A 24,064-nucleotide genomic window follows, 5' to 3' on the forward strand; every position below is an offset into this window, starting at 1 on the left:
TTGTATTTTTCTAGGAATTTGTCCATTTCCTCCAGGTTGTCTAGTTTGTTGGAGTAGAGCTGTCCATAGTATTTTTTAACAATCATTTGTATTTCTGTGGGGTCTGTTGTTATTTTGCCTCTATCGTTTCTGATTTTGTTTATTTGGGTCCTCTCTCTTTGCTTCTTGGTGAGTCTGGCTAGAGGTTTGTCAATCTTGTTTATCCTTTCAAAGAACCAGCTCTTGGTTTCATTGATTTTCTGTATTATTTTTTTGGTCTCTATGTCATTTATTTCTGCTCTAATCTTTCTAATCTCCTTCCTTCTGCTCACTCTGGGGTTTTCTTGTTGCTCTCTTTCTAATTCTTTGAGTTGTAGAGTTAGATGATTTACTACCATTTTTTCTTGTTTTTTGAGATAGGCCTGTAGAGCTATAAACTTCCCTCTCAGGACTGCTTTCATTGTGTCCCATAGGTTTTGGATTGTTGTGTTTTCATTGTCATTAGTTTCCAGGATGTTTTGAATTTCTCCTTTGATTTCATTGGTAACCCAATCAATATTTAATAGCATGCTATTCAGCTTCCAGGTGTTTTAGTATTTTGGGTTGTTTTTATTGTAGTTTATTTCTAATATTATGCCATCGTGGTCTGCGAAGACGCTTTTTATGATTTCAATCTTCTTGAATTTGGGGATACTTTGCTTGTGACCCAATATATGGTCTATTTTTGAATATGTCTTATGAGCATTTGAGTAGAATGTATATTCCCTGGCTTTGGGGTGAAGTGTTCTGAAGATGTCTATTAAGTCCATCTGATCTAGTGAGTCATTTAGGATTGCTGTATCTTTGCTGATTGTTTGTCTAGAGGGCTTATCCAGTGATGTCAGTGGTGTATTAAAGTCCCCTACTATGATTGTATTGTTGTCAATCTCTCCTTTGATATCTTCCAGGAGTTTTTTTTTTATGAATTTTGATGCTCCTGCATTGGGTGCATATATATATGTTTACAAGGGTTATATCTTCTTGTTGTATTGATCCCTTTAGTATTATGAAGTGGCCCTCCTTATCTCTTGTTATGGCCTTCACTTTGAGGTCTATTTTGTCCGATATAAGTATTGCTACCCCAGCTTTCTTTTCCTTTCCATTTGCCTGAAAGATATTTTTCCATCCTTTCACTTTCAGTCCGTGTGAGTCCCTTCTAATGAGGTGGGTTTCTTGTAGACAGCAGATGTATGGGTCATGATTTTTTATCCATTCATCCACTCGATGTCTTTTGTTTGGAGCATTTAGTCCGTTTACGTTTAAAGTTATTCTTGAAAGGTACTTGTTTTTAGCCATTTCTGTTTTTGTGTGGCTGTTTTCTTTCTGAGCTTTTTATTTCTTATTTTTATACCAGTCCCTTTAGCATTCCTTGCATTGCTTGCTTGGTGGTGATAAACTCCCTTAGCCTTTTTTTGTCTGTGAAGCTTCTTATTTCCCCTTCAAGTTTGAATGATAGCCTTGCTGGATAGAGTATTCTTGGATTCAGTCCTTGGCTTTGCATCACTTTGTAAATTTATGTCCATTCTTTTCGGGCCTGATGTGTTTCTGTTGAGAAATCATTTGACAGTCTAATGGGAGATCCCTTGTATGTAACTTTCCGTCTCTCTCTTGCAGCCTGTAAGATTCTCTCTTTGTCCTGAATATTTGCCTTGGTAATTATGATATGTCTTGGTGTGGGTCTTTTTGGGTTCACCTTGTTTGGGAATCTCTGGGCTTGTGTGACTTTTTTCTTCCCCACCTCAGGGAAGTTTTCTGATATTATTTCTTCTAATAGGTTTTCTAATCCTTGTTCATCCTTCTGTTGTTCTGGTACCCCTATTATTCGTATGTTGTTTCGTTTCATGTTGTCCCAAAGCTCCCTTAGGCTCTCCTCCTGTCTTTTAATTTTTTTCTCCAATTGCAGTACATTTTGGTTGTGTTTTGCTTCCTTGTCTTCTAATTCACTAATTCGGTCCTCCGCTTCTCCTAGTCTACAGTTGATACTTTCAATGGAGTTTTTCATTGCAGCTATATCACTCTTCATTTCTTCTTGGGTCTTACTTAAGTTGTTGATTTTTTCATCTGTTTCTTCTAGCTTCTTCCATATGTTATCGATTTTTTCATCTGTTTCTTCTTGCTTCTTGCAGAGGTTGTCGATTTTTTCCTCCATCCGGTTTATGCACTCTAGGACCCTTATTCTGAATTCTTTGTCTGTCATGTTGCATGCCTCTCTATTACTTAGCTGCTTTTCTGGAGAGTCCTCCTTCTCTTTCCTTTGGGGGTTTCTTTGTCTACCCATGTTTGATCTCACTGACATATCTAGACGTTGAGTCGTTCAGTGGTTGCTCCCTTGGTGGCAGTGACTCCTTGGTCTGTGGTTGCTCTTTGGGCGGTTGCGGTAGCAGCTGCTCTTCAGTTGGCAGCAGCTCCTCTGGTGGGTGCTTTTCACAGCTGTGGTGGCTCTTCTGGCTGGTGGGGCGAGGTTTCACGTACAGCTGCTGTTCCTCAGCAGAGGGTGTGGTGCTCAGGAGGTTGCTGTTGCTTGGATCTGCTGCGTTGATTTAAAGGCACAAAATACAACACAACAAGGCACCACGTACCAGGCACTATACACAAATATATTCACGATATTAATAACCCCAAATAAAGGTGACCACCTGAATTAAGAGAATTAGGGGATAAGGAAGAAGGAAGAGAAAAAGATAAAAGAGAAAAAAGAAAAGAAAAGTAGGGACCAGAAAAAGGAGTGCAAAAATGAAATTGGGAAAAAGGAGGGGGGAAAATAAAAGCGAGAAAAGAAAAGAAAAGAAAAAAAAAGAGCAAAAAGAGAGAATGAAGTCGAAGAGGGGAAGAGACTTTTTTATATGAGTAGAATACTCCTATAGAACAGCCATTAATCCCAACAAATTCCAGCAACAGCTCCCTGGAGATGAATGCAAACTAGAAACAACCAATAATATAACGATAAAAATAGAATGGAGAACACTAATCCCAAAATAAAATAAAGAGAAAATAAAATGGCACTTTAAAAAAAAAATGGTAAAATGGTAGCAGTAATAATACTGGTTAAAAATAAGAAGGTAGTAATTAAAAGGGTAAAATCAGGTGATGGAAAAAGAAGAAAAAAAAAAGAAGAAAAAAATAAGAAAAAAAATTGGTTTCTTAGTTAAAAGGTGAAAAAAGAAAAAAAAAATTGCAGTAGTGAAGGTCCTTTGGTTCTTCTATTCTTCAGTGTGGCTCACCTTAGACCTTTCCAGGGGAGTTCTGCTCTTCCCGGCTGCAAACCGTCTCACCAGCTGAGCAATTTCGCCAATTCGGGGTGGATGTTACTAGTTTCAGCTGCTCACTCCATTTGCTCCAGGACACGACCTGGGACGTGTCTGCCTATACTGCCGCCATCTTCCCGACCACCTCCATTTTTGTCTTATCAGACAGTGTTAACATGAAGCAAAGGGGGATGAGTACTTATTTGCAAAGATGAATACTTTCAGGTGCTATGGGATGCAGGCTTCTAAAAATTTACATAAATCCAGGGTGCTCATAACTTGAAGTTCTATAAATGTTTAGCTCTAGTTTTTCTTTGGTAACTGAGATATATATTCCATCTTCCTGTGTAAAATAGATTTTAAGCAAGATTAACTGAATGATTATGAAGATCATCTTATGAAAAGAGGTCTTTTCCTTCTGAAAGCAGCATGTACAAGTATAAAGTCAAGGCATCAGTAAAGAAAACAACAACTTAAAACACCCTACATGTCATTTAAAAGTAAATCTTCCAGTAATTGGCCACATTAGAAATTACCTATCTTGGATCTAACACATAGGAGCTAATTTAGATGAAAGACTGACACAAATAGATGCAAAAGTATCTCTTTATTCCAAATGTGATTTCTTTTTTTTTTCTTTTCTTTTTTTGGCATTTGCAGATTTCTTGTTTTTAAAAAAATCATTATTGCCCTAACCAGTTTGGCTCAGTGGATAGAGCATTGGCCTGCGGACTGAAGGGTCCCAGGTTCAATTCCGGTCAAGGGCATGTACCTTGGTTGTGGGCACATCCCCAGTGGGGGGTGTGCAGGAGGCAACTGATCGATGTTTCTCTTTCATCGATGTTTCTGGCTCTCTGTCCCTCTCCCTTCCTTTCTGTAAACAATCAAGAAAATATATATATAAAAAATCATTATTGTTGGGAGTATTACAAATGTCTCACTTTTTCTCCCAATTGCCCCGCTCAACCCAGTTCCAACTCTGCCTCACGACTTCACCACCCTCACCCTGTTTGGGTCTATCGGTAACGCATATCTAGCTTAATAAAAGAGAAATGTGAAAATTGACTGCATCTCTGCTATACCCAAGCAATGCCCACCAGCCAATCAGAGCGACTATATGCAAATTAACCCAACCAAGATGGCAGCCAGCAGCCACAGAGCTGGAGCAGGCAAGAGGCTTGGTTGCCCCAGCAATGGAGGAAGCCAAGCTTCCCGCCTGCCTTAGCCAGCTGTGGCCTCTGCTCAAGGCAACAAAGTTTCAATTATAGAAGATAAATAAATCCCAGATACCTGCTTCCAGCCAGCCTCCACTGGAAGCTTGGGTGGCTGGAGGCCATGGCCAGCCTTTAAACAGCCACCAGCCCCTCACCCAGACTGGCCAGGCACCCCAGCAGGACCCCCCACCCTGAGGGGCTGTGGCCAGCCTGCAAACAGCTATCAGCTCCTCACCCAGGATGGCCAGGCACCCCAGTGGGACCCCCACCCTAATCCAGGACACCCTTCAGAGCAAACCAGCTGGCCCCCACCCATGCACCAGGCCTCTATCCTATATAATAAAAGGGTAATATGCAAATTGACCCTAACAGCAGAATGACTGAGAATGACTGGTCACTATGACACACACTTACCACCAGGAGGCAGACGCTCAATGCAGGAGCTATCCCCTGGTGGTCAGTGTTCTCTCACAGGGGGAGCTCTGCTCAGGCACAAGCCAGGCTGACGGCTGTCAGTACAGCGGTGGTGGTGGGAGCCTCTCCCACCTCCTCAGCAGCACTAAGGATGTCCGACTGCAGCTTAGTCCTGCTCCCCGCTGGCAAGTAGACATTCCCCAAGGGCTCCCGGACTGCCAGAGGAATGTCTGACTGCCGCCTTAGGCCCAATCCCCCAGGGAGCGGGCCAAAGCCAGCAGGTGGACATCCCCCGAGGGGTCCCAGACTGTGAGAGGGCACAGGCTGGGCTGAGGGACCCCCTCGTGTGCACAAAGTTTTGTGCACTGGGCCTCTAGTCCTATATAATAAAAGGCTAATATGAAAATTGACTGAACAGTGGAGCAACTGGTCGCTATGATGCACACTGGCCACCAGGGGGCAGACACTTAATGCAGGAGCTGCCCCTTGGTGGTCAGTTCACTCCCACAGGGGGAGCTCCGCTCAGCTAGAAGCCAGGTTCACAGCTGGCAAGTGCAGCAGTGGTGGTAAGAGCCTCTCCCACCTCCTTGGCAGCGTTAAGGATGTCTGACTGCCAGCAGCCATTATTCAGACACCCCCTGAGGGCTCTCGGACTGAGAGAGGGTGCAGGCTGGGGTGAGAGACCCCTCCCTGAGTTCATGAATTTTGTGCACCGGGCCTCTAGTATGCATATAAGATCTTTGGTTAATCTCTTCCTGCACTCCTCTCCCCTTCCCTCTGAGATTCATCAGCATGTTCCATGTTTCTATGCCTCTGGTTCTATTTTATTCATCAGTTAATTTTGTTCATTAGATTTCTTGTTCTTTTATTTTGATTTTTAGATACAATTTTGATAGATATGTATTTATTGCCATTTTATTGTTCATATGTGTTATCTTTTCCTCTTCCTCCCCCTCCTCCTCCTCCTCTTCCTTTTCCTCCTTCTTCTCCTTCTCCTTTTCCTTCTTCTCCTTCTTCCTCTTCTTAAAGAATACCCTTCAACATTTTATGTAAAACTGGTTTGGCAATGATGAACTCCTTTAGCTTTTTCTTGTCCAGGAAGCTCTTTATCTGACCTTCAATTCTAAATGATAGCTTTGCTCAGTAAAGTAATCTTGGTTGTAGGTCCTTGTTATTTGTCACTTTGAATATTTTTTGCTATTCTCTTCTGGCCTGTGAAGTTTCTGTTGAGAAATCAGCTAACAGTCGTATGGGTGCTCCCTTGTAGGTAATTAAGTTCTTTTCTCTTGCTGCTTTTAAGATTCTCTCTTTGTCTTTAACTCTTGGCATTTTTAAAAATATATATTTTATTGATTTTTTACAGAGAGAAAGGGAAAGGGATAGAGAGTTACAAACATCCATGAGAGACAAACATCGATCAGCTGCCTCCTGTGCACCCCCTACTGGGGCTGTGCCCAAAACCAATGTACATGCCCTTGACCAGAATCAAATCTGGGACCCTTCCGTCTGCAGGCCAACACTCTATCCACTAAGTCAAATCGGTTAGAGCAACTCTTGGCATTTTAATTATGATGTGTCTTGGTGTGGGCCTCCTTGGGTTCCTCTAACTTGGCACTCTCTGGGCTTCCTGGATTGGAAGTCTATTTCTTTCACCAGGTGTGGGACATTACCTGTCATTATTTCTTCAAATTGGTTTTCAATATCTTGCTTTCTCTCTTCTCCTTCTGACAACCCCATAATGCAAATATTGGTAAACTTGAGTTGTCCCAGAGGCTCCTTACACTATCTTAATATTTTTGGATACTTTTTTTCTTATTGCTGTTCTGATTGGGTGTTTTTTGCTTTCTCATATTCCAAATGGTTGATTTGATTCTTGGCATCCTCTACTATACTGTTGATTCCCTGTAAATTATTCTTCATTTCAGTTAATGTATTCTTCATTTCTGACTTGTCCTTTTTCATGTCTTTGAAATTCTCACTAAAATCCTTGAAAGTCTCACTAATTCCCTTGAAGCTCTCATTAAATTCCTTGAGAATCGTATAGCCATTGCTTTGAATTCTGTACCTAGTAGTTTGCGTGCTTCGATTTTATGAAGTTATTTTTCTGGAGATTTCTTCTGTTTTTTTCATTTGTGACATGTTCCTTTGTTTTACATTTTGACTGCTTCCCTGTGTTTGTTTCTATGTATTAGGTAGAGCTGCTATGTCTCCTGGAATTGGTAGAGTGGTCTTGTGTAGTAGGTGTCCTGTAGGGCCCAGTGGTTCAGCCTCCCCAGTCACCTGAGCTGGGCGCTCTAGGTGCATTCTGTGTGGACTGTGTGCACAGTCTTGTAGTTGAGCCTTGATTGCTGTTGGCACCACTGGGAGGAATTACCTTCAGGCCAATTGGCTCTGAGGACCAGCTGTGACTACAGTGGAAGAGCTGCTACTCAGGAGACACCTCTATGGAACAGGGTTTGCTTCAGTGGGGCTTTGGTGCTCAATGAGTATGCCCCTTTAGTGTGTCGCCTGTGGATGTGTAGAGCTATAATCTGGCATGTTCTGAAGCTGTCCACTGGGTGCACTGACCCTGTGACCCCCCTGAAGGTGCAAAGTCAGCCACTGTCTGTGCCCTATATGGGGCCACCAGGCACAAGCGACAGAGTGATTTACAGAAGGCTGCTATGGGACCCCTTGCTCCTCATGGTATGTCTGCTCAGCCTAGATATCCCTCCTGATTAAAAACAATGCCATATGTGGGTGTAAAACCAGCCCGTTCTGTGCCTCCAGCCCTCCTACCAGTCTCAATATGTTTTCTTCCTTACCTCTCTAGGTAAGATTTTCATTCAACCAGTTTTCAGATGGTTCTGAGTGATGGTTGTTCTGCATTTTAGCTGCAATTTTGATGTGGTTGTGAGAGATGGTGAGTACTAGCATTTACCTACTCCACCATCTTATAAACCCTCTTTTTTTATTGAATTGATTGGGGTGACATTGTTATTAAAATTATATAGTTTTTAGGTGTCTGATTCTTTTTTAAAAATATGTTTTTATCGATTTTTAAAATTTTATTATTTTGTTGTTGTTAATCCCTTTTTGTTGTTGTTGATATTTAGATATTAGAAGGAAGAGGGAGAGACACAGAAAGAGAAACATCCATGTGAGAGAGACACATCAATAGGTTTCCTCCCATACTCACCCTGACCAGGGATGGGGATCAAGCCTGTAACTAAGATACATGCCCTTAACTGGAATCAAACCCAGGACTGTTCAGTTCACAGGCCAATGCTCTATCCACTGAGCCAAAATTGCTAGGGCATATGTTTTTATTGATTTTTAGGGAGAGAGGAAGGAAGAGGGATAGAGAGATAGAAACATCAATGATGAGAGAGAAACATAATCGATCGACTTCCTCCTGCATGTTCCACATTGGGGATCAAGCCCTCAACACAGCCATGTGCCCTCACTAGGAATCAAACCAGTGACCTGTTGGTTCATGGGTCAACACTCAACTACTGAGCCACACCAGCTGAGCTCAGGCGTATAATTCTATAATGCATCATCTGTACATTGTATTGTGTGCTCACCACCCCAAGTCATATCACTTTCCATCACCAATTATCCCCTTTTACACTATCCTGCTTCCCCACCCCCATTTCCCATTTTCCTCTGGTAATGGCAATTTAAAAAAAAACACCTCACATGTGATTTATGACTTAGTAATGACGCACTCTCCCTATCTGCCCTTTAAATTATAAGGATAATGTTAAGCATGTCCTCACTGAGAATGGCAACAAATAAAATAAGACAGAGAACTTTCAACTTAATCCTTCCTTGATGTTATACTCTGCTAAAGTTAAAAATAAAATATTTTCTTTCTTGTTAATACTTTATAATGATAAGCACAGAGATTTTAAGATTTGAAAATACTGTCAGGAGCCAAGTGGCCTTTCTTTGCCACTTTTTTGTGTGAATCCTCTCCTCTATAATTAAGTTAGAAAGTGAAAGGGTCTTAAACATGCTAATTGCTCCTATGGCAGAAGAAAATAATTAAGAATTCTAATCCTTTAACCAGAAATCAGGAAATAGGTAGGAGACTTTTAATAAGCCACTGTTTCAAGGATGGAATACTTATTTCCAACTCTGAATGCCCTCTAACTCCAATTTTGTTGTATGTAATACCAAGGCAGATCTGATTGTTGATTATAGTGGGGGCTGATTCCCTGGCTAGTTTGGAGAAGCTCTTCCCTCATTATGCTGCTGCCTCTAATACCTCCCTACACAGAAAATAAAAAAGGAAAAATGTTCCGAGTAAATCCATGTTGCAATCAAGTAAAAAGTGCCAATCACTCCAGATCCTTCACACATTAAAGCAAGTTAAGTTCCCTCCCTTCTCCAGAAAGTTGCCAGATAAATGACTCCATGTGACGTACCCCAACTCCATCTTTGCTGTCAGAAAAAGTTCTGTTAAAAAAAAGTCCAGCCCTAGCCAGTTTAGCTCAATGGATAGAGTGTCAGCCTGCGAACTGAAGGGTCCTGGGATTGATTCCGGTCTAGGGCACATGCCTGAGTTGCAGGCTCAATCCCCATTGGGGGAGTGCAGGAGGCAGCCAATCAATGATTCTCATCATTGATGTTTCCATCTCTCTCTCCCTCTTTCTTTCTCTCTGAAATCAATAAAAATATTTTTAAAAATCTATACAACCACGGGACAATAAAATGATTATGCAGTAGCATTATTTATTTTTTCCTCCTTTTCTTGTTCTTATCAGTGCAGAATGAGGAGTTTGTAAAAATGATTGGCATTTAAAGTTTTGTGAGAGATTTTGTGAGGCTTGTGAAGTAATATGCAGGATTTAAGGTTTACTCTTTTTAGACAAGTGCTCCTGAAAGCAAGTGCCAGCTGTCACATCCCATTCTATGGCCCAGCAAAGTTTAAAAGGTGTCTAATTAGTGGAAGTTCATTTGGAGCAATCTATGCTCATTCATGAATGACTGACGGCAGAGCCACCTCTTGCAAAACAATTTTCCATGGAACTCTTACATGTATGCATGTTATTTGAACAGAGTCACTGAGATATTTTGCCCTGGACTCTCATTTCAAGGATGTTTGTATAAGCAAACAGCTTTGGATGACAGACATAGTGTCTCATATCTTGGTCTGTAGCCAGATTTGTTAGTTATCTACAAATGTAAAGATAATGTCTCTCTTGGAGCAAAGATTAGACAAGTTTGTTGGCAGTTTTCTGTAAAGGATTCTATAAAGGTTCTTTAGCTGTGGAACAGATCTATTGTGTGTGCAGCATCCACTGTAGCCATTCCACATCAATCCAATGGGACTTAGGAAAGAAAGGAAACCAATGTAATCATAAGGATCATGCTGATTACTGTGCTGTGGGTAATAAGTCTTTTGTCTCTGGTACAGAACTAGTTTATCTTCTGCCAGCATTTATGCCAATGTGGGAGACTAACTTGTCAACTTGCAAGTAGGGTAAAATTTCATGTCATTCACTATTATTGACACTACTGTGCCCAAATATGTTCCCTGTGGCTTTTTCTTTACTCACTCTGCAATCTGTCTTTTTAATACCATTTCAAGGATATCCATCACTGGTGAATGCTTCAGGGTAAACATTTCTTAATCTTGCTGCTCAATCAGTCTTAAGGTTAACTGGATGTGTTGTTCTTTCTGCAAGCATATTTTCCACATTGTCCATGAAATAATCATGAAATTTTGTCAGAATTTCTGATAAAATTAAGGTATACTATGTGTATACATTCACCCTGACCTGTCCAGTCTTTAACACTAACCATACAGTTTGGAGAATGAATATATCTTATGACCTAATAGATCTTCTGTTAGCACTGTCTTCCTTTATAGCTATATGTATACTCAATGTACTCATGAACATGCACACACACACAAATTGAGAATTGTAACTATATTATTTTATTTAATTTTTTACTAATATAATTTATTTTTTATATTTTTTGAAATCTTTATTGTTGAGAGTATTATAGATGTCTCACTTCCCCCCCCCATTGTCCCACTCAACCCAAATCCTACCCTAACCCATACCTTCACCACCCTATTGTCTGTGTTGATAGGTAAAGAATATCTATATAATAAAGAGCCAGGGTTGTAATGATCATTACCACTGAAGGCTTGACCAGACCGGAAGTCAGTGCTGGGTTGCCATGGCGACCCAGCACTGACTGGGGCAAGGCAGGTGCCCTGACCCAGCACTGACTGCCTAGGGGGCTGCGGATCAGGCCCAGAGAGAGGCCTGCAGAAAGAGAGGAAGGGTCTGATCCGCAGCCTCTGTGGCAGCCCTTGATAAGAACTTGCCTCTCTTTCTCTCCCAGCCTGGCCTATAGCCACGCCTCCATTTCTCACCAGGCCTCCACCAGGGCTGCTGATCAGCCCCGCCTTTCTGATCAGGCCCCGTTGATAGGCCCAGAGATGCAGACTGGCATAGAAACTGACCAATCAGAACCAAATCTGGGTCAACTGTGAGGAACTAATGGCTGCCTAGGAGGCAGAGCTTTTGACACTGACTGGCATAGAAACTGACCAATCAGAACCAAATCTGGGTCAACTGTGAGGAACCAATGGCTGCCTAGGAGGTGGAGCTTTTGATGCTGACTGGCATAGAAACTGAACAATCAGAACCAAATTAGCAGGAAGAGGAGGGCAGTTGGGGGCGAGATCAGGCCAGCAGGGGAGAGCAGTTGGGGGCAACCAGGCTGGCAGGGGAAGGCAGTTGGGGGCAAGATCAGGATAGCAGGGGCGGGCAGTTGGGGGTGAGATCAGGCTGGCAATTGAGGGCAGTTAGAGGCAATCAGGCAGGCAGGCAGAGGCAGTTAGGGGTGATCAGGCAGGCAGGAAGGTGAGTGGTTAAAAGCCAGCAGTCCCAGATTGTGAGAGGGGTGTCTGGCTGCCGGTTTAAGCCTGATCCCTGTGGTATAGCCCTATGGGTTTCTTGAAAGAAACCATAGGCAGCAAAATCTCAGACATCTCATGTAGCATTATTTTCACCAATACATCTCCTAGCACAAGATCAGGCTTACACTGGCAGTCAGACATCCCCCGAGGGGGTCCCTGATTGGATTGGTTGCAACCTGGGCTGAGGGAACCCCCCCTCAGTGCACGAATTTTGTGCACCAGACCTCTAGTATCCATATAAAATCTTTGGATAATCTCTTCCCACCATCGCACTCCCCTTCCCTCTGAGATTCATCAGTCTGTTTCATGTTTCCAGACATCTGATTCTATTTTATTCATCAGTTTATTTTGTTCATTTGATTTCTTGTTCATTTATTTTGATTTTTAGATACAATTGTTGATAGATATGTATTTATTGCCATTTTATTTTCATATTCTTGATGTTTTGTTTCCTTCTTCTTCCTCTTCTTAAAGAATACCCTTCAACATTTCATGTAATACTGGTTTGGTGGTAATGAGCTCCTTTAGCTTTTTCTTGTCTTAGAAACTCTTTATCTGACCTTCCATTCTAAATGATAGCTTTGCTGGGTAGAGTAATCTTGGTTGGAGGTCCTTCTTTTTCATTACTTTAAATATTTCATGCCACTCCCTTCTGGCCTTAAGTGTTTCTATTGAGAGGTCAGCTGATATTCTAATGGGTAATCCTTTGTAGATAATTTTCTGTCTCTCTCTTGCTGCCTTTAAGATTGCTTCTTCATCTTTTACGTTTGCCATTTTAATTATTATGTCTCTAGGTGTGGGTCTCTTTGATATCATCTTGATTGGGACTCTCAGTGCCTCCTAAACTTGTATCATTTTCCTTCAACACATTGGGGAAGTTTTCTGTTGTTATTTATTTAAACAGATTCTCTGTTTCCTTGCTGATCTTCTTTCTCTAGTGGTATCCTATAATGCAGGTGTTGTTATGTTTCATGTTGTCCAAGAGCTCCCTTAAGCTATCTTCCTGTGTTTTTTTTTTTTAATTCTGTTTTGTATTTGCTGTTCTATTTGGGCATTTATTTGTGTCTTTTATTCCAAATTGCTGATTTGATCCTCTGCTTCATCCAATCTACTTTTCATTCCTTCTAGTGTGCTCTTGATGTCAGATATGTTATTTTTCATGTCTGTGTGGTTCTGGTTCATGGTTTCTATGCTTTTTCTCATGCTATATTTTCCACTGAGTTCCTTATAATTTTTACTAAGCTCTTTAAGTACCTTTATAAACATTATTTTGAACTCTTCGTCTGATAGGTTGCTTGCTTCTATGTAATTTAGTTCTTTTTCTGGAGATTTTTTCTTTATTTTCATTTGGGGATTGTTTCTTTGTCTCCCCATTTTAGCTATCTCTTTGTATTAGATAGATATGTTATGTTTCCCAGTCTTTCTGGAATGGCCTTATGTGGAAAGTGTCTTGAGGGATCCAGTGGTACAATATCTTTGAACTCCTGAGCTAGATACTCTAGGAATTCCCCATGAGTGTTATTTGGGCTCTCCTGTTGTTATTGGGACTTGGTTGTGATGTCCTGTTCATGGGAAGGATCTCTCCTCTGACTTGCTGAGAGTCAGATTCAACCCCAATGTCATTGTGCCAGCCCTTATGCAGGTACTAAGAGAACAGAACAAGACACAACAGGAGCAAACCAAAAACACCACAAAAATCAAGCTATGCAATGCAACAACATGAAAGACTACAAAGGAAAAAGTAGTGAAATAAAAGATAAGAATACTGAAAGACATGTGACCAAAGACTTAGAGGGGATATATAAGAAAAAGAGAGAAAGAAGGAAGAAGACAAAATGGTTATATTGAAGCAAGGAGTAAGCTAAAAGAATTAGTACAGGAAAAAAAGGAAAAGGAAACAGAAAAGAGATTAATAATAATAATAATAAGTTCAAAACATAGAAATAATGGATATATTAAGATATAGACAGGGAAAGTAAAATGGAAAAAAAGAAAAAAAATAGAATAAGAAAAATTAATAATAACAATAAGAAAAGACAAGAGGAGAATAGAAATGGAAAGAGAGAAATTAGAGATATGCAAGTAAAAAGAAGAAAGAAAAAAGGGGGCAAAAAACAGACAACAAAAAAATAAAATCAAAAACAGCCACTCACACACACACACTCTCCAAAAACCAAACCACATGCACTCACACACTCAAAAACCTTTGGATCCACTATTTGTTGAGGTCACTGGATTTTGCTTTGATGTTGTTGAATCTGGCCCTTTGGTGTGTCTATCCTGGGCTTCCTGGGAGCTTCTCTGGTGCAGGACAATGTGAGTCACTGTCTTTTCAGGCCCTGGGCATCCTGGTTGAGATCTGAAAGTTTGAGGCCCCTAGTAGTCCAGTGGGTGGGATCTCCTTAGCCCAGAGACTGGTTCTGCCTTGAGTCTCATGCCTCGATTGTTCCTGTTCTGAGCTGTACTCTCTCCCCCGATGGAGCTGGGCTATATGATGGTATCCTGGTCTTGTCTGGAAGTGGTTCCAGTAGCTTGTAGGAGTGGGGAGTGCAGGTCCTTCCTCTCCTTCTAATGCCTCAGCTGTGCCCGGTTTGCTGGAACCTTTTCTCTCTCACCTGCAGGGGCACAGATTTCCTGCCCAGGGCTGTTCCCCCTTGCCTCATGTCACTGCAGGTAGGGTCAGAAGCAGCTGTTTTTCTGGTGGGAAAGTGGGGACTTCCCCTGCTTTCCATGTGGTCAGGGCTGATTCTTTTTCCTAGAACTATAGTCCAGATCTCTTTCTGCTCACCAGCACAACTTCCTCTAAGAAAAAGAAGGCTTAAAATAAAAAAGAAAGAGATGGAAGGCCTCCCAGATTCAAAGTTGGGTTTGCTCTTCAGAACTTTGAAGTGTAGGCTGGTCTGCTGGGGTCCAACCCCAGCAGGTCCAGGGGTCCCCAAAGGTGTGGACGGAGTCAGCGAAGAAGGAAGGACACGGAGACAGTGTTCAGTTGATCAGCAGCCTAGCCAGGATCTCCAGCCAGGATCTCCAGCCAAGTTCTGGTCTGGATCTCCAGAGAGGTTCTGCTTAGGATCTCCAGCCAGGTTCTGTGTCCATGTTCTCTTGTTAGGTTCTCCAGGTTCTCCAGCCAGGTTCTGTAGCCATGTTCCCTCGCTAGGTTCTCCAGCCAGGTTCTGTGTCCATGTTCTCTTGCTAGGTTCTCCAGGTTCTCCAGCCAGGTTCTGTAGCCATGTTCCCTCGCTAGGTTCTCCAGCCAGGTTCTGTGTCCATGTTCTCTTGCTAGGTTCTCCAGGTTCTCCAGCCAGGTTCTGTAGCCATGTTCCCTTGCTAGGTTCTCCAGCCAGGTTCTGTCCAGGTTCTCCAGCCAGGTTCAGTCACCAGGTTCTAGTCAGGTTCTCTTGCCAATTTCTGTAGTCAGGTTCAGTCCAGGATCTTTTGCCATGTTCTCTCCAGCGAAGTTCTTCTGTCTCTAGGTTCTGTGTAGGCTCTGTCTTCTGTTGTCTTGTTACATCTGTATTTATACCAGTTGATTCCAATCCTATCAATCTCTATTCCAAAGGTTAGGGCGTTTCTTATCTCCATTCCAGGGAGTAAAGATTATGTAGCTTAAGCATGATTGTTCATAGTTAAAGTGATTAATTACCCTCCTGGCACTTAGTAAAGGGGTTTTATTCCCTCCCTAACTTCAGGGGAAATCCCTACCTGGGGAAACAACCTTTCTCGGAGAGGTGACCTTGGTTAAAACACATAGTGCCAAGAAGGTGAGCAAACATATTAAGAACAGTACGCCATATATGCCAGGTCCCTTGAAACAGCAAGGATGGACCGGCTCCCGGCACTGGTCCTAAGCTCAGTTAGGTGGCCCTTCCCACTGGTCAGAGGAGCTTCCCAGGCTGCACGATGGTGGGATGCTAGTGCTACTCTATCTAGGGACTTCAGCCTCAGGCTTCCACTGCTGCACTGACTCTGCAATTTCCACAGCCAGTGCCTTTGGGACCTCTTCTCTCAGTCCTAGGCACTTCTGTCTCACCTACAGATCTGCAGCCTCTTCAGTCTCCTCAGGTCTCAATTCTAGTAGGTCCATGTCAGGGGAGGCTACATCCACCTCCTGGCATTCAGGGAAGTTCCTGTCCCCAATCCCTGGAACTGGAGCCAAGCAGCTGGGCTCTAGGGTGGCAGTGGCAGCACAGTAGCAGTGTCAATGGGTGAGTACATGGCAGGGGCAAGAGTTCTTCTGGGTCAGTGATGGTCACACAGAGGTGGCACAGAGTCCATGCTGAGTTCCCGTCGGGCACATGGGTTCAGGCTGGGTGTGTGCTAGGCACATGGAGGTCATGTCTATTTCCTCTGCAGGAACCTGAGGTCTGCGTTGTGACCTCTAGGGGCATGTGGGTTCCAGGGCAGGGTGCACATGGGTTCAAGTAAAGGCCATGGTAAGTTCAGGTGGTAGTAAGGCTTGGTGCCTAGTCTCTGTAGGTCCCTGCAGCCCCCTCCCCAAGACCTTGTAAACCTTTCGAGATGGCATGGTCTCTGAGCCAGAGCCAAGCCTGAGAAGTGGCTGTGGTGGTAGCAGGGACTCTTTGGCCAGGAGAGCCTGAACCGCCAGCTCTTGAGACTCCCATGATCAGACTGTCTCCCATACACACACACACACACACACACACACACACACACCTGTGCACATACACACACTAGCCCTCTCACACCCTCACTCAATGACACACACTGTCTTCCTCACTCTGGTCCTTCCAGCCACCATGTTGCAATCAGATATTGGCTTTTTGAGAAATACTTAAAGATGGAAGACAACCTCTAAGTAATAACTTTCAGGAGAAAATGAAATAACCGCCCAGCCAGTGTTGCTCAATGATTGTCAACCCATGAACCAAGAGGTCACTGGTTTGATTCCAGGTCAGGGCACATGCCTGGGTTGCAGGTTTCATCCCCAGTAGAGGGCATGCAGGAGGCAGCCGATCAATGATTCTCTCTTATTGATGTTTATGTCTCTCTATCCCTATTCCTTTCTCTCTCTCTCTAAAAATCCTATATAATAAAAGCATAGTACGCAAATTGTCCCCTTGACCAGAGTTCTTCCGGGAGTTCGACCAGGGGGTGGGTCAGCAGGGGGAAAGGAGGGAGGCCCTGGCCAGTGGTGGCTGCAGGTGGCTAGGGGAAGGGAGGGAGCCCCTGGCCAGCAGCGGCAGAAGGTGGACAGAGGAAAGTAGGGAGGGCCTGGCCGTCAGCAGGCAGCTGCTAGGGACCCTACCAGTACATGAATTTTGTGCACTGGGCCTCTAATATAAAATAAAATATAGTGTACTCTCTTGCACAATATTTTTTTTAAAAATGAAATGACTAATTGCTTTTTTATTTCATAAATCATTATGCAGAGGGAAAGAACTTAGAAAATTGGATTCTATTCCTGTTTATTCACTGACCTACAAGATTGCATTGATGTGATCATTAATCTTTGCACTTAAAATTCTACTTTCACAAACAAACAAATAACTGATTAAAACCAATATTAGCAAGGACCTACAAAGAATCATGGATCCAAACTGATAATTCAGTTCATACTTAGATATACATACACAGCAATGAAGACTTGAAACACTGCTATGTACGAGCTGCAAAGATGAATCTCACTGTGTAATTTTGAAAGAAATAAACAAGGCACATGATGATGCTTACAATATTATTGAAGTGATATAAAAGTTGTAAACACACAGTTGCCCTGGCTGGTGTAGCTCAGTTGGTTGAGCATCATCCTGTGTACCGAAAAGTCATCAGTTTAATTCTTGGTCAGGGCATATACCCAGGTTGCAGGTTTTATTCCAGGTCAGGATGGGTACAGGAAGCAACCAATCAATGTTTCTCTCTCACATCAATGTTTCTCTCGTTCCTCTCTCACTTCCTCTCTCTAAAATCAATTTTTAAAAGGTGAAATAAAAGGACTCTAATTAGTAACATGAAAATATACAACACACTGGCAAAGATAAGCATACAGTCAGATTCAGAATATTCTAACATTGTAATAAGGTGGTGTGTTAAATACGTACTTAACTCTAATATGGAGGTTAGGGGACAAAAGTATTAAAAATAGTAACTACATTAATTTCTTGATGGACACACAATATAAAATGCAGTGGTGATAATAAAAACATAGAAAAAAAGAATAAAATAGCAGTTTTGTACACAATTGAAGTTAAATTGTTATTAGTGTAAAATAGACTGCTATGTCTATAAGATGTTTTACATAAGCCTCATGGTAACCAAAGCAAAACATAAAATTTATACACATGAGAAAAAGAGAAGGGAATCAAAGCATACTACTACAGAAAATCACTAATTCACGAAGGAAGGTAGCAAAAGAGGAAGAAAAGAACAAGTCTGGCTTGGAAATAGCTATGATTCACAGAGGTAACAGTGTTAAATAGTAAAATCTTGATGACATTCTTCTTGCTTTTTGTTCATACATTTGACAAGTCTGAGTTTCTAATAGTGATGACATATGCAGTAAAGGAAAATGATATTTAGCACACAAAAAAATTTTGATGTTTACTCCCCACCTCAGACATGCCAAAGCCCCTAATTTCAGTACTGAGGATCTATGATAATCATAGAGCAGGAAAGGAAATAAGGAGGCCATTTGTACTGGTAAACAATGTGAAGAGATAGCCACACATGAACATCTTAGACTGACATGCACAGGTCATTTAAATTTTAAGATAGTAGTGAGTTCCTTCTATTTGGGACCTTCAGTTTGACAACTCATTTATTTCATGTGGCTTAATAAAATACATCTAATAGCTCAGTCTATTCTGAAATGATAAATCCTATAATATAACAAGAATTTTCTGTGGGATGCATAAAGCCTTGCTTTCTGAGTTCATTCTTTCTAATAGTGATATTTAACAGTGGACTTTCTTCTAAAGTAAAACACACTCCCCCTATTTGAAGCTCTCTCAGTGATATTTGGCTTGTGCTGTATTCTGGTATGGAGACCAGAGGGTAAGGTCACACCTCTGTGAGAGGAGCGTAGGGTCTTCCCAGAAGATTCAAACATTATAGATGGATGCTTGAATAGGAAATGGAAACTTGGAATTTGTGCTTTAGACAGGCAACAGTAGGAAGTTCTCTCAGTCTCTGTCTTATCCTCACATGTTTGGAATTGGGTGGGGGGGGTCTAAATAAATATGCTTGAAGATACTTTTTGGAATTATGACACCTACTGTTTATTATGTGAGTACCTTTTTCCAGTGACTGTGTTGAGTGACTTTTTATATTTGACCATTTAATTCATCCAGTAAGTATATAAGCTAGATACTGAATTGTCTACATTTTTCAGATGACACACTAAAACGTGTGCCAGAAACACTCAGAAACTGAGAGTGTCGCCCTTAACCCCATTTTCTAGTATCTTCTTTAAGTCATTCAGTCACCTAGGAATCTCTCAGCTTGTCTTCATCAGTGGGAAATAGTTACTCTGAAACTGTGATGGCTCAAGAAGCCACTCCCTGGCCTGTAATATCTGTGATGGTATTCACCCTTTAAAGTTGCTTTTATATTAAGAAGTAACTTTACATGCACATTTCTTTGTGAAAACTCACTGGTTTAATAAGGTGGTTAGGTTAGGTTTTTAAATTATAATTAAGATTGTGTGTATTTCTTTCCATTTACTATTTATTCATTTATTATTTATTTTTTAATTGTCTAAAGTTTTACATATGTTTCATTTTCCCCCAATCGACCTCACCCCCAACCATTCCCACCCCAGGCAAGCCCCCACCTCCCCAGTGTCTGTGTCCATTGGTTATGCTAATATGCATGCATACAAGTCCTTTGGTTGCTCTCTAACCCACCTCCCTCCCCTACCATTTGTCTCTGGATCTATTCTTGTTTACCAAATTATATTGATCATTATATACCACACATGAGTGACATCATGTAATATTTATCTTTCACCTACTGGCTTATTTCATTTAGTAAAATGCTCTCCAGTTCCATCCATGCTATTGCAAATGGTAAAAGTTTCTTTTTTTATAGCAGCACAGTATTCCATTGTGTAGATGTACCATAGTTTTTTAATCCACTCATCTGCTGATAGGCACTTAGGCTGTTTCCAAATCTTAGCTATGGTGAATTGTGCTGCTATAAACATAGGGGTGTATATACCCTTTCTGATTGGTACTCCTGGATTCCTGGGATATAGCCCTAGAAGTGGGATCACTGGGTCAAATGGGAGTTCCATTTTTAACTTTTTGAGGAAACTCCATACTTTCTCCCACAGTGGCTGCACCAGTCTGCATTCCCACCATCGGTGCAAAAGGGTTTCTTTTTTTCCACATACTCATCAGCACTTGTCATATGTTGATTTGTTGATGATAGCCATTCTGACAGGTATGAGATAGTATCTCATTGGTGTTTTGATTTGCATCTCTCTGATGATTAGTGACTTTGAACATGTTTTCATATGTCTCTGGGCCTTCTGTATGTCCTCTTTCAAAAAGTGTTTATTTAGATCCTTTGCCCATTTTTATTGGATCATTTATGTTCCTTTTGTTAAGTTGTATGAGTTCTCTGTAAATTTTGGCGATTAAACCCTTATCGGAAATATCATTGGTAAATAATTATATTCTCCCATGCAGTGGGCTTTCTTGTTGTTTTGTTGATGGTTTCTTTTGCTGTGCAGAAGCTTTTTATTTTGATGTAGTCCCATTTGTTTATTTTGTCCTTAGTCTCCATTGCCCTAGGAGCTGTGTCTGTAAAGATATTGCTACGATATATGTCTGCTTTTTTGCTGCCTATGGAGTCTTGTAGGATTTTTATGATTTCCCATCTTACATTTAAGTCCTTTAGCCATTTTGAATTTGTTTTTGTATATGGTATAAGTTGGTGATCTAGTCCCATTTTTTTTGCATGTATCTGAAAAAATTTCCCAGCACCATTTATTGAAGAGACTGTCTTGACTCCATTGTATGCTCTTGCCTCCTTTGTCAAATATTAATTGAGGATAATGGTTTGGGTCAATTTCTGGGTTCTCTGTTCTGTTCCATTGGTCTATATGTATGTTCTTGTGCCAGTACCAGGCAGTTTTGAGAACTGTGACTTAGTAATATAGCTTGATATCTGGTATCATGATCCCTCCAACTTTGTTCTTCTTTCTCAGGATTGCTGTGGCTATTTGGGGTCTTTTTTTTCATTCCAGATGAATTTTTTGAGAGTTTGTTCTAGATCTTTGAAATATGCTGTTGGTATTTTAATGGGGATTGCATTGAATCTGTAGATTGCTTTGGGTAGTATGGACATTTTAATGATGTTGATTTTACTAATCCATTAACATGGTATGTTCTTTCATTTGTTTATGTCTTCCTCTATCTCTTTTTTCAATGTCCTATAGTTATCTGAGTACAGGTCTTTTATATCCTTAGTTAGGTTTATTCCTAGATATCTTAAGTTTTTTGGTGCAATGGTAAATGGGATTGTTTTTTGTGGGTTTTTTTTTTTTCGTTTCTCTCTGTGGAGTTCATTATTGGTGTATAAAAAGGCCATAGATTTCTGGGTGTTGATTTTGTATCCTGCTATATTGACAAATTCATTTATTAGGTCTAGTAGTTTTTTGATGGAGTCTTTGGGGTTTTCTATGTATAGTATCATGTCATCTTCAAATAAGGACAGTTTTACTTCTTTTCCAATTTGGATGCCTTTTATTTCTTCTTCTTGTCTGATCACTATGGCTAGCATTTCCAGTACTCTATTGAACAGAAGTGGTGAATGTGGGCATCCCTGTCTTGTTCCTGTTCTTAAGGGAAATAAATTTAGTTTTTACCCATTGATTATGGTGTTGGCTGTAGGTTTGTCATATAAGGCTTTTATTATGTTGAGGTATGATCCCTCTATTCCCACTTTGCTGAGAGTTTTTATCAAGAATGGGTTTTGTTGTTGTTTTTTTCTTTTTATTTATTTTTTTTTAAATTTCTTTATTGATTAAGTTATTACATATGTGTCCTTATCCCCACGTTTTCCCCATCGCCCCCCACTCGTGCCCTCACCCCCCTGTTGTCTGTGTCCATTGGTTAGGCCTATACGCATGCATATAAGTCCTTTGGTTGATCTCTCCCCACTACCCCCACTCTTCCCTACCTTCACTCTGAGGTTTGACGACCTGATCAATGCTTCTCTGTCTTTGGATCTGTTTTTGTTCATCAGTTTATGTTGTTCATTATATTCCATAAATGAGTGAGATCATGTGATATTTATCTTTCTCTGACTGGATTACTTCACTTAGCATAATGCTCTCCAGTTCCATCCATGCTGTTGCAAATGGTAAGAACGCCTTCTTTTTTACTGCAGCATAGTATTCCATTATATAGATGTACCATGGTTTTTTAATCCACTCATCTACTGATGGGCACTTAGGCTGTTTCCAAAACTTAGCTATGGTTAATTGTGCTGCTGTGAACATAGGGGTGCATATATCCTTTCTAATTGGTGTTTCTAGTTTCTTGGGATATAGTCCTAGAAGTGGGATCACTGGGTCAAATGGGAGTTTCATTTTTAGTTTTTTGAGGAAACTCCATACTGTTCTCCACTGTCAAATGCTTTTTCTGCATTGATTGATATGATTATGTGATTTTTGTCTCTCAGTTTGTTGATGTGATGTATCACATTTATTGATTTGTGGATATTTCACCATCCTTGCATCCCTGGAGTAAATCCCACTTGGTCATGGTGAATGATTTTTACAATTTAATGCTGAATCTGATTTGCTAGAATTTTGTTGAGGATTTTAGCATCTATGTTCATCAAGGATATTGACCTGTAGTTCTCTTTTTTTGTGGTGTCTATTTGGTTTTGGACTTTTAGGGTAATGCTGGCTTCACAGAAAGAGCTTGAAAGTGTGCCTTCCTCTTTAATGTTTTGGAATAGTCTGAGGAGGATTTGTTTTAGTTCTTCTTTGAATGCGTGGTAGAACTCCCCTGTAAAGCCATCCGGACCAGGGCTTTTGTTTGCTGGAAGTTTTTGATCACTGCTTCAATTTCTTCAGCAGCTATCGGCCTATTCAGGTTTTTTTATTCTTCTTGATTGTTTTGGGAGCTTGTATTTTTCTATGAATATGTCCATTTCATCAAGGTTGTCCATTTTGTTGGAATAGAGGTGTTCATAGTATTTTTTCATAATCATTTGTATTTCTGTGGGTTCGGTTGTTAATTCACCTCTTTCATTTCTGATTTTGTTTATTTGGGTCCTCTTTCTTTGCTTCTTGGTGAGCCTGGCTAGAGGTTCGTCAATCTTGTTTATACTTTCAAAGAACCACCTCTTTGTTTTTTGTTGATCTCTTGTATTGTGGATTTGTTTTTTGTTTGTTTGTTTGTTTGTTTTGTTGTTGTTTTTGTTTGTTTGTTTGGTCTCTACATCATTTATCTCTGCTCTGGTCTTTTTTATTCCTTTCCTTCTGCTTATGCTGGGCTTTTCTTGTTGCTCTCTTTCTCACTCTTTGAGTTGTAAGGTTAGATCACTTATTACCATTTTTCCTGTTTTTTGAAGTAGGCTTGTTGAGCTATGAACTTCCCTCTCAAGACTGCTTTCACTGTGTCCCATAGATTTTGGATTGTTGTGTTTTCATTGTCATTTGTTGCCATCATGCTTTTTATTTCTTCTTTGATCTCTTTGGCACCCCAATCATTGTTTAATAGCATGCTGTTTAGCCTCCAGGTGTTTGATTTTTTTCATTGTTTCTATTGCAGTTGATTTCTAATTCTATGCCATTGTGATCTGAGAAGATACTTGATATGATTTCAATCTTCATGAATTTGAAGAGACTTTTCCTGTGTCCCAATATGTGGTCTGTCTTTGAAAATGACCTATGTGCACTTCAGAAGAATGTGTATTCTGTGGCTTTGGGGTGAAATGTTCTGAAGATGTCAATTCCATCTGATCTAGTGAGTCATTTAGGATTGATGTTTCTTTGTTGATTTTTTTGTTTAGAAGATTTTTCCAGTGGTGTTAGTGGTGTATTAAAGTCCCCTACTATGACTGTATTACTGTCAATCTCTCTCTTGATATCTTCTAGAAGTTTTTTTTATGTATTTGGGTCTCCTGTATTGGGTGCATATATGTTTACCACTGTTATGTCTTCTTGTTGTATCAACCCCATTAGTATTATGAAATGGCCTTCCTTATCTCTTGTTATGGCCTTCACTTTGAGGTCTAATTTGTCAGATATAAGTATTGCTACCCCAGCTTTT

Source organism: Myotis nattereri (genome assembly GCF_964212035.1).
Source record: "Myotis nattereri genome assembly, chromosome: X".
NCBI lineage: Eukaryota > Metazoa > Chordata > Mammalia > Chiroptera > Vespertilionidae > Myotis > Myotis nattereri.